The following is a 12,720-nucleotide window of genomic DNA, read 5'->3' as shown; positions in this document are numbered from 1 at the left end:
ATAATAAACGCGTGGCTATATACATATATATATATATATATATATATATATATATATATATAGTTAATTTCGTGCGAAAAAATACTGCAGGAACGTGGCAAACATGTATTTGAACGTATATGTATAGCCTGCAGCTGCGCTATTGCGTCGATTTATACCCACAATTTACTGTGCACATATTTATAGTCTGTGTGTATAATGTAACAATTATGAGAGAAAATTATAATCGCGTCATGCATTATCTGTAGAACACGATTCACACGCGCGGATATCATAAAAATTCCTGCCGCTGCTATTTATATCAAATCAAGTTTCACACTTTTACTGCATTTATTATAGAGATATTCTCAATACATACTCTGTATATATCATTATAATATTTATATAATTTTACGATACCGAGACATGCAACAAAAAAAAAAAAAAAAAAAAAAAAAAATTCATTATATAATTTGCTGTGTTTAAAATAATCGAGAATTCACAGACGAGTGCAATTTTTCTATTGTATGTATATATGTATATATATATATATATATATATATAGGATAGTTTTGGCAGGATATACTTTGTTCCTTTTAAGTTCTAATTTTCACCAACTTCCTCTGCCAAGAGAAATGTTTTTGCTTTACACGGTTGTTTTTGCTTTTCGCATTCTTCTTCGGCAAGACAACTATTACACGCTTGTGAAGATTTTCTCGGTTTAAATTTAGGCTCAAAACGTGACGCGATTCGGTTCGTTAAAGAAGCAACGATCATCGACGATAAGGAGTTTTTTTTCTCGTTTTTCTGGTTTTCTTTTCGTCTTTTTTTTTTTTTTTTTTGTCCCTTTCTTGTTTTGTTCTTACCGCAGTGTGCGCGTGAAGCGTTCTTTTCTTGCGAACGTCAAATCATGCGCGGGGGAACTTTGTAGAAAGCTGGTTACGTCTTGTGCAGTGCACTATTTGAGAACAATCTATATTATTATTATTGTTAATTATTATTAATTATTATTATTTTTATATTCTATTTCTTCCCTCTCGTTCATTTTATTTATCGCGCTTTTTCGCAATTTCTAAAACCATAAATTCTGCACGATGTGAAACAAAGAGTTTATATATTAAATATAAATCTGGACGTTGATGAATTTCTATTTTAATATATAATTAAAATTTTTAAAATATCGCAATTTATTGAGTGCAGTGCGAAATTTGAAATTTTTTACTTTATTACGGATATCATTTTAAATACAAACATTCATGCAATTATCGCCCTCCTGCGGGTTTTCTCGCGTTTCATATTCGATCTCGTTATTATTATAATAATGGTGAAGCTGAGGTTGGACAGTTTCACTTGACGGTATCAACTTCCGGTCGTTTATTCTTTCACACTTACTCTGCAGGTTATACCTACCTGGATTTCTGATGCGGAATGAAAATAAAATGATCTACTTTGACCACCGCAAGTCCGTCTTTCCGTCGTTTTTTGGAATATAATCTTGATCGAGCTGCTGCTGCTTTGCCATTATTTTTACTCTACATGTTGAAATTACGCGTAAATTATACACTTTCTCGACTCGTTATCAGCAGCCTTCATCTTTTATCCTATTTTCAAGAATTTTCTTCAATTTTTCATTTTTTTTTTTTTCCGTTTCCTCTCTTCTATTTACAGTTTATCAACGGTGTGTTTTATTATATTACGTTTAACGATTTTCATCGATTTGTTGAAATGAAAAATCCTATAACTATCTGTACACGAAAATTTTGTCTCACAAATAAAACAATCGTTGTCGTTATAAGATTGTAAATTTTACGGTGAGTACCTATAAGACGAATTTCACTGTTATATAGACGAGTTTTATAGACGTCGTGTTTTGAGGTCACCTGTTTTTTTTTTTTTTTTTTTTTGTCTGTTTGTTTATTTTCTTGTTTAAACTTTTTTTTCTTCATTACAACTTGTATTTCACGTAATGATAATCAAAACAATTGTATTGCAAGTACGTCGATTATATTATTCACAATGAAAAGCGCGGTTATGCATCGTTGACTATTCTATCCTTGACGATATGCATTTTATTGCTTTATTTTATAAATAAAACTAAGCAAATTGAAAAAAAAACTCTGTTTACACGCTGCATAGCTGTTTCGCGCGTTCCTCGGTCCCTTCAATTCTTTTTTTTTTTTTCTTTCGTTTTATCTACATTTTATTTTACAAATTTACTCTTATTTTTCATTTTCTTTCTCTCTCTCTCTCTCTCTCTCTCCTTCTTATTTTACGTACCATTTCTGCGTGAATACTGCAGCAATCATGCTCTATTTAATATCCCGTATCGACTTGAACCACATCTGGGTGTGTATAATTTGAAGCAATTTGACCGTTGAATTTGTTTTCCTTGAGAGAACACACACACACACACAGACATATATATATATATATGTAACAAAAAATGACCGAGTCACTCTACCGATCTTTCGGCGTATAATCATTTACTCCTAATAGTAACAAGTATCAGCTCAGAAAACTGTCTACCTAGATCATGATGCATAGATGCATCATTTTACTTTGAAATTTTCGACTGCGTGTTTTATTGTTGTTTGTGTATGATGATCGACTATCGGATTGTACGTTAAACTCGAAAGTGTTGATCAGGTATTTACTATTTTGAAGCTTGCTGATATCGGGGTGCTGCTAAAGATCTGCTGATCGATTGATTGTGAGAATGACGATGTAGGTATGGTAAATTGACTCGAAATTTCAAGTGGCGAAACACCTTTGTACACACTTCATGTTGTATGTCGTATCTAATCTTTGCTGATCGTATATTGTTGTTATCTAAGATTTATTTAAACCGGTCTTATAACTGCGAATCGTATAATAACGATTGTGTTTCTAGTAGGTACATATTATGTAGAAAATTTTCTACGACAATGAAAATTATCCCAACAGACGTGGAAATTGTAAGGAAATTTCAAACAGCTTCGTACGTTGCCTGCCTGTATAAACTCTCAGAATGTAATTCCGTGTTTCTTGAATTATACCGGGTGTCCCGTTTTAAAGTACCATCTGATTTATCTCGAAAAAGACTGCTCTGATCGAAAATTGACTCCAGTGAAACTTCTAGGGTTCAAAGGGGGACGTTCGGAAAAAAAAAAATTGTTTTCTTTTTTTTTTTTTTTTTTCTTTTTTCTTTTTTCATTACTGAACGACTGTAGTATAATAATTTGAGCGTATATTGTTCGGATTTTACATTCAAACATAATCCAAGTGCGATGTACTTTGCAATAATTGCAATGAAAAGAAGTATAACGGCGAGAAGAGAATTTTACTGTGTATATATATATATGTATTTAACTAAATAGCACGCCTCCTCTATAAAGATCGTTCACCGTTAATCGAGGTCGCATTTAATTGCAGCTGTATATATATATGTATATGTATATATATATACTGTGTAATAGTGTAATTGAAGGCTCTGCACAATCAGAGCTGATCGATGCACTTCACGTAGTAAAGTTGAGCGAGTAGAGCGGATTTTATGCTTCCTGCATTGCTGCAACGACGCTTACATTCACTAAAATACGAAATACCTGAGTTCTGTAAAGGTTCAAAGAACAATAAGCATAAAAGAAAATGGGAGAAAAAAAAATCAAAGAAATTATAAAAACAACTTTAGATATATCAATTTTTCATTCCAAATTTCTTTTGAATGGTAAAAAAAAAAAAAAAAAAAAAATCCGTACATATATATATATACCTATTTGGTCGATTACAAGACAGCTTATTTTTATTTTTATTTTTTTACTTCACACAACGTAACTTCGTTGATGCCTTTGATAATACATTTATAATGCTATTTAATTAAAAATCAATTGTACATTAATTAATTAAGCAAATGCTTAAGAAATAAGATAAAAAAAAAGGGGGGTTAAGGATTTTCAATTTTATACTTACGTTAACCGAATGTCGTAAATAATCCACGCATAACGTTAACAAAGGTCGCGTGATGAGTGGACCGGAAGAGAGGTCATGCAGGTATTAATTCAACGTCGCGTCGAAGAAACGAGCGGTTCTTTATTTCCTCCTCTCTTTTCCTCCTTTCTTTTTTTTATTTCCCTTCTTTCACTTTGTACCGTCCGGCTCGTTTTTGGTATTTTGTATTCAACACAGGTCGAGGGACCTTTGGTTGTTCCTGTCGACGCCCTGCGCCTTTTTCTTCCTTAATTGCTTCGAGAAACGCACGACTCCGACTGCACACGCATGCTCAATATTATTTCTAATCGGTATTATACATTGTTTATATATATAATTTATCCAGACGTATTATAATGACAAAAAAAAAAAAAAAAAAGTCGAATTAATACGCACTAAAAATTGTTGTAATGATGATTTAATTGGGCCGAGATTGAAATTCCGAATTTGAAAAGTTTTGAAGGCACCGAATTCCGAATTTTTTGAAAAAACGATATGCCCGGAAAGGCATAAATTCGAAGAGAAAGTTTATAAATGTGGAACATTGAAATTCTGATTTACTGAAAATTTTCAGTTCAACCAATTTTTATCTTGAACGAATTTCAACACCGCTTTCATCTTTCTTTGTTTTCGAGTTTCGATACTTTTACGTTACGAATCCTGGTCATTCCGATTTTCGATTTCACTCAATTTTTACATCCACTCGGTAAATAAACGTCGCTGTGATAGTATATTTCAATTTTCGGAATTTTGCTCTATCAAAATTTTATTCTTCAGAATTTTTCTCTATCGTAATTTGAATCTTCGAAATGTTGCATTTCGGAATTTTTGTGTCCATTCAAAACTTTATCATTTTCTCAAAGTTTGATTTCTTCATTTCAAGTTTCGCCACCAAATGATAATTGAGAATCAGGCGCTTTCGGAACTTTTCAAAACACGAAACAAAACGATTAAACATGCGAAAAATTGATCCGTCCAATTGTGATAAATTCATCCGACTTTTTTCGCGTTCATTTCTCGTTTCTTTTATTAATATCGCGACAGTTTGTGAATTTCTCCTTAAAACCATGGAGGCAATTAACACGTTTCTCCGCGAGCTTATTGCAATACGAGCAAAACCACACAACGTGAGTTAATATTGCAAGTCGTTGAGCTTGAGCACGTGACACCTGCTGCGAAGCCCACGTTGCAAGCGTTGTACGATTATCTCGACGCTTGGTGTCAGGGGGTTTATGTGATGTGGTTGGGGCACATGCATGATAAGACAGTGGACTTAATCCTGCGAGTATCCAGCTCATTTCTCTCGACACACGTCCAATTAATTCCGTTTATGAAACTACGTTATATTACCTACACGGGCTTTTAGTTTTTATTTATTATACCTACCATAAAGGCGCGGAGATCACTTCCTGACATTTTACATGTATAATAATACTTTAACAAAACAAACAAAAATAAAAAAAAATATGTATATATATATCTCGACTATATGTGATAATAGAAAAAAAAAAAAAAAAAAAAAATGCTGCACGCGGATTTATATCGCCATACACTAGGCGTAGTTAATATACCTGTAATTTAGTAATCTTGTTATCATGCAGCTGACTCGAATGTCGTTTATAACTTATTGAAACAGAAATTTAAGGATAGACGTTCAAAGAAAGTCCAATGGAAGAGAAAATTTTTTTTATCATTTTTACGCGCTTGTTAATTGTGTCTGCCATGTATTTGATTAATAAGACGACATTAAATCCAGATCGCGGAATGGTGTATATATATATGTATAATATTACACATTGGGTGTGATATAGAAGATATAATATATCGAAGGCCATGTATATATATATGTATAAGACTACCACCGGATACGTCAGTTTCACGTCAGGATCTCAAGCAGCCTCGTTTATCACTCGATTTGCACTGCTCTTCTGCACTAGACGTTTTGACTAATAATATATACATATATGTATATTGTAATAGATAGTAGACGAATAGGTACGTTTTAAATTAAATTTTTTTCCCCGAGATTTTCTCTTTTCTCTTAACTATAGTATGACCCAGAAATAGTGACGAGATAAAAACTAGTATAACGAGTGATTAAAAAAGTTTATCGCATAAACGTAACGAAAGTATAATAATACGATCGTTTTATCTACGAGATAATGTGAACAATTTCTTCGAAATGTCACGACGACGTTTATCTAATTTATTATCTAGGTACTATATAAATATATATATATGACGCTCTATTATTTCGTGTGAAAATATTTTATTTCTTTTTTCTTTTTTTATGATTTGGATTTTCGATCTTCCGAATGAAATGCAGCTGGAAATTGTTCGGTGGATCGTTTATATCGGCGAGAGCGTGTCAATGTCAATGATGATAGTGACTAGTCACCGTCAAAGAAAATATTGGCAGCAGGAAGCCGATGCGGAGAGTCGGCACACTGACTTACATATGAAGTCAAGAAGGGCTTGCCTCGAGCATTTTCATATGTCTGTATGTATGTGTGTATCTATATGTATATGCGTTGTTGTTTCGTGGGTCCGGGAGGTCATGGGATAGGACCGGTCCTCGAAGGAGGACATCTGCAAAGAAGACATGAGATGAGATGAGATAAGATAATTAGTAATCAATTTCAAATAATTATAAAACAATTGAATAATTTTTTCAGATTTTTACCTCAACTCTGGAATAGTCTGCTAATTTGTGATACACAAGTAACATGGGAAAAACTTGTTTCTTTGGTATATATATTTTGTTGCGAGAGTAATAATATTTTTAAAAAAATTTTAACTAAGAGGTTTTAGTGAGCATTAGTGATATTATCTGTGAAAAAATTTACGTCACGATACTAGTAAATTTAGACGAATTGAATTTACTCTAAATATGCAAAAAAAAAGTCAGATTTCGAGGGTGTGCAATTCGTCGAGATTGCGTGAGATGCGTATGGAAATTTTTTCTCAGATAGTATCACTAATGACGAATAAAACTTCACGGTTACAAAATTTTTTTTAACATTATTACTTTTACAATAAAATATATACTGAGAAAAAAAGTTTTTCACATTTTATTTTCATAAGAAATTTCGAATCTTAGAGTTGAGGTAAGAATTTTAAAAAATTAGGCAATTGTTTTCTAATTATTTAAAGTTGATTTGAGGGATGGGGCGGCAAAAATTCGTCAACATCCTAAATAAGAGACACCCTGGTGTCAATCCTTTCAGTCATAAGTTCTTTAATACAAGATTTTGGGCCGAATTTTGTAACTTCAGACGGGTTTTGGGGCTCGTTGATCACGAATCTGAAGTCCTAATTTAATTATTTCTAAATCCAATATGGCGGATCCAACATGATGGATGTAAAAGCAAAAAACTATCAAAACTCGATGATTCTGCATGATCGAAACTTGTTACTCGAGGGTTTTTGGTCTTTTACGAAATAACAAAGATCATTTGAAACTGAAAATTAACTGTGATAGTAAGACTGTGTACGACGCTGAGCATCCGACTGTGAATATGAAAGTGTTAATGTGTTCATCATGACAAAAGTATAAGTACCGTAAAACCGTGTAGGTACATAAACTTCTGTGACCGTTTTAATTTTCATTTTAATTAGCATCGTGCAGCAGTACCAAAAGAAGCAACTTTAAAATCCCCAGAATATGTTGTTTTTATTATACGGTACATAATAATGTCTAACTTAAGATATAATACTTGTAAGTCTTGCTTAGGCTCGAAGCACGAGACGACCGACCCTCTTACTCACACGGAGTGACGCTCAAGATCGGCTAATCATGATTTCAACATCGCGAACTGTGCGACCTCTTTTTTTTCGTTGCTACATTTGAAGTTTGTTTCATTTTTTATTTCGTTTCCTTTTTTTTTTTTTATACTGATTTAGAAAAAAAAAAATTTGCCCCTCTTTTCAAACACCAGTCAGGATCGTCAGAGACGCTGATTCAACGATGGAAAAATTGGTGAATAATGTATCAGCAGCTCTTTAATAACGAAGTGAAAATAAGAGAAAAAAGAATTCAAGTTATTATACTTTGATGATAATTCATGATTCATTAATCAATCGGTAAAAATATTTCGAACAAGTATCCCCTGATATATGTCATTGGTTTAATTCTTACGAATAAAATTTTCCGCATAATTAACGTCGAACGGATACCTAAATCTTTATTTATAAAAAATCAGAGACAGATTTTGAACATTGATGTGAATTTGGCTTACACTTTAGATGCGATGGTTTTTTTTTGTTGATCTTTTCGTTGTTTTCGGACAAAATAAACAAGTATTAACCACGTGTATACATACAATAATGCGTATAATGTGTTACGACAGAAATTTCCTTGAATGAATGAACACGCCACGCGGAAGAGGGGGAGGCTGGAGAGGAGGGGGGGGGGGGAGATTTTGCGCATAATTTGCGCGTAGGTGTGCCATATACCTACGAATGTAAAACGCATATCATTATATTCAAGAATAGGTTAGCGTATAAATGGATATTGTAGGTAGTATGTACTTATATGTATGCGTTGATATATATATATAAATATATATTCATTATTTTAGAACGTCAACGACCCACTCAAGCCTCTCTCTCTCTGTGTATGAATGTCATGTGTATGCATGTATCACGTATTCTTTGAGTGCATCCTCGTTGCCACAAACCTTCACGATTAACTCAATGATCGTCGTAGAATGAAGCATGAAGAGAGAATGAATAATTCAGTTCCTCTTAAATTATCGTAAGACTTGCGTCGAACACGTGATTTCTAGTTAATGTAATTTCATTAAAATCCTATTCTTCGATTATTTTTTTTTCTCTAAATATTTTCATTTTTATTCACATCTTGATAAAATTTTTTGCATTGCAATGATGAGAATTAAATTACAGTGATTATCGATTATAATAAAATTCCTCGTATCGTTTTCTCGACGTATTATTTTTATTTTTAATTTTTTTTTTTCTTCTCCTGTATATCCGGTTTTTTTTTTTTTTTTTTTTCTCAAACTTGTTTAATTTTCTTTTAAGGCACAGAGAAAAAGTGGAATTTAGTTTACGAATCTCAAGTATTCCTGTACACGTACAGGTTCATGACTTACTTGCTTAACCGTCAAGAGTTTTCTAATGATATATGTGTAAAATGTGTACAAAGTGTTTCACCGACGATCTTTTTTTTTTAAACTATAAAATATTCTGCCGAAAATTGAACAATATTTCACGTCTTACATATTATGTACAATATCTACTGTCTATCACACGTACATTGTATATATAATATCTTAAATACGTATGTAAAGTGTCTTCTACCGTATGACAATTGAACGATTGAAGCAATTATTCAGAATCCTGCTGGGCTAGACTATGACAGATAAAATGCCGGTGATTTTGGGATAAAAAATCTTCCTTTGTTTGCTTGAGACATATGTGTATTATTTTTGATCAGTTATTATTCGTATAATACAATATACGTGCACAATAGTATTGCGTCAAAGCGTTTACATTTTTTTTTTTTATAACCTTCGTGTTTTTTTTCGATAACTACAATACCTGTTGTGCATTGCAAATTTGTTTTTTTTTTTCTCCTTCTCTCCGGGTTATTAATAATTTATTTATATACTTAGTTTATCTGTTATTTTCTCATTACCGGGAGTTATAATTTGGTTGAATGATTATTAATTTAGCTGTTACACTGCAGACAATTAATAAAGAGAAAAAATGAAAAAAAAAAAATAATTATGAAGCAGGAGAAGAAAAAATAAAGATAGAACTGATTGAATCAAATCAGAGAGTATGTAGAGTAGGTTAAATGAGTAATTTCAAAATGATAAATGGGTAATAGACACACAAGTGAAGCGTAGGACCTAAATCGATTCGGTAAATCTGATCGTCGTTGTCCCACTAATTCGTCGTTTGAGTAATCGAAAATTAAATACGTAAAAAAGGTAGTGTAAAAAAAAAAAATGATTATTCCTTGCGAGAGTTTAATTTCTCTCATTACAATCACCGCGGTGTATATTTTATACTCGTGCACTTCCCTTCCCCCCCCCCCCCCCCCCCTCTCTCTCACACACACACTCATTTCTTTTAAAATTCATCTAAACAATTTGAAAAAAAATTAAAAAAAATTAGAGAATGAAGAGAAAGAAAAAATTAGGAGAAAAAAAAGAACGAACTTATTAATCTTTTGGAATGATCTTTGGTGCAGTATAGCTAATCGTAAGTCAGCTTTAGGTATAGGAAGGCATAAGGTTGGCATCAAGTATCAACTAACAATAAGTAAGCTCGGAGCAGCAGTAGGAACCGAGGTTACTCGACCAAAGGATTATATTGTAACGGTACCGATCTCGATAGCTTCATTTCAGCGGTGAGCTATTAGCCGCACCGATTGACCGACTGGCATATATTATTTATAAACGCCATTCAGTGGTTTATTTAATCGTTTTTTACGTCCGGCGCCTCGGCGTGTATTAAACAGAGAAATAGAAGTGAAAGAATAATAAGAAAAAAAAAAAAAAAAAAAATCAATTTTTACGATTATTCATTTCATTAAAATACGAAAAATTATTGTCGCCCATTTTCATCGACACGAGGTTTTTTTAAGTCACCGAGGTTAATTGGTGTATAACGATAATTTTGCAAATAGTATCAATTTTTATTTTCGTAATTTTATGAACGAATTTGATCATGCAGAATTTGTATTAAAATTTTGCGTGTGTTTGTTTTATTACTATTTTATTATTTTTTCATCTTTATATATATATATATATATATATATAAAACATTTTACCGAATTTCAGACAATCACAAATTGGCGAAACAACGATTTTTCAATAACCTTATAAGGATTTTAAATTTCATCTTTTGACGCCAATCGCTCAGGTACACAAAAATCAATCTCGTTATAATTACTCGCATCGTAAAAATATCAATCCAACGATGAAATTATTATTTACCGTGAATAAATTCCGCCGATCGTTTAACGTGACCAGATATCGTATTATATCATTATTGGTATACGCATATACCTATGTAGCTATCGTGTGATTAAGGAACATTATAAAAAAAAGGTAGCCTGCTAACCGGAAATTATTGAGAAGACTGGAGCTCCGTATAAATGTATAAATGCATAAATATATGCTCGTAGAAACTTGTAATTATTATTAACGGGTAAAATGTTCCGGTCGTAGAACTTCCGACTATTAATATGTGCAGAGTATGTATCTACTCTGTAATTCCTGCAATTCTTGCAAAGAAGCGACAGCAGACGCGAACTGATTTAATGCATCCAATAATACATATATAACATTTTATATTATTACATTCGTAACTAATACATGTACCAAAATATTGCTAGCCTGCAATTAAACACTTCCGGTATTCGATTTGATTCTCAGTATTTTTATTTAATTGGCTTTATTTATTAAATCCGTTCTACGGCTGCATGCCTGCAGACTTATCATTACGTATAAATTATTTACAGATGCGAAATATTTGCGAAGAGATCGGATTTATCGCACGGATATATCCCGTGCTATAATAATTCAACAATTATCTAGATATTATATATGTACTATATATGTATGTACATATATATATATATATATATATATATATACATATAATTCTCATGACTAAACAAGATGAGCGATTTAATCAACAAATACATACGTTAGAAAAAATTCTAATTTTTAAACGAAATTCTCTATTATATATATATATAGATGAAGAGGATATCATTATTATTATCAAGCCTCGCCAACGCCTGCACGATGTGCAACACAGTGTTTCACTATTTATATATATATATAATTGCAAATTGACACGAACTGTTGTATCTATATAATATACTATATATGTATATATATATATAAAATGGTCATATAAATATATACGTATAATATATTTATGGAGAGAGGAGAGTGTACCGTTAACTTCCGCCCACGCGAACTCGTCGTTGGGTCGAATTGTTTTCTTTTCTTTTCTTTTTGTTTATTATTATTATTTTTTTATATCTCCCTCGATTTTATTTTTCATGTTTTATTATATTTCTTTGATTGTTTTTTTTTTTTTTTCAATTTATTTATTTAATATAAATCTTCTTTCTTACCACCTATTACGAGTCGGAAACTTTGCAGCAGAGACCGACGGTCTTAGTTTGCTGGTGGATTTTTTTTTTCTTTCGTTTTTTTTTTTTTGCGCACGAAGTCGTTTTTGTTTTTTTCCTCCGTTACGTATCGGAATTTTTAAGGTGAATCGACAGAATATAATGACCCGGTATATCTACCCACGTGGAAAGAAAAAAAAAACCTAAAAGAAAAAAAATATGTCCACCGAGTTGAAGCGAATGATTAAGTTGAAGTGAAGTAATCGGTTGTTACGAAACGAGTTTGACTCTTTTTTTCCTTTTTCAATAGGTTGAAAACAGCTTGATTGGTAAAAAGACAAAAGGAGAAAAAAAAAGCCGCAGATGAGATAAAAAGTAAGAGTGATCGGCTCGGCAATAATTTCCATACGTGATTAGAAGTGAAGTTTGCAACTTATTCGATGATTCAATGGAAAATATTACACTTTAAGTCGGGTTAGTGTTCATGTTTTTTCAAATTCTGTAAGCTGTTTGATTTTGTGTTATTTTATTTTTTTTTACACACATTGGGGGGAGGGGGAAGGGGGGGGGGGGGGGGGTAGAAGGGCTACAGTATCAAATTTTCAACGAAGCGAAAATCTAAATTATATATAGATTTAAAAAAAAGTAAAAAGTCG

The 12,720-nt window shown here is 32.2% G+C and overlaps 1 protein-coding gene across 1 annotated transcript in view; it reads left to right on the top strand.

Moving 5' to 3' along the window:
- LOC124410120 overlaps nt 1–12,720 on the top strand; it is a 63,646-nt gene that overhangs the window by 11,264 nt on the left and 39,662 nt on the right. The gene's annotated exons all lie outside the window — the stretch shown is intronic.

This window comes from Diprion similis, chromosome 1 (genome assembly GCF_021155765.1).
Source record: "Diprion similis isolate iyDipSimi1 chromosome 1, iyDipSimi1.1, whole genome shotgun sequence".
Classification (NCBI taxonomy): domain Eukaryota; kingdom Metazoa; phylum Arthropoda; class Insecta; order Hymenoptera; family Diprionidae; genus Diprion; species Diprion similis.
The sequence above is the reverse complement of the archived record's forward strand: the minus strand, read 5'-3'. Positions and strand labels throughout refer to the sequence as shown.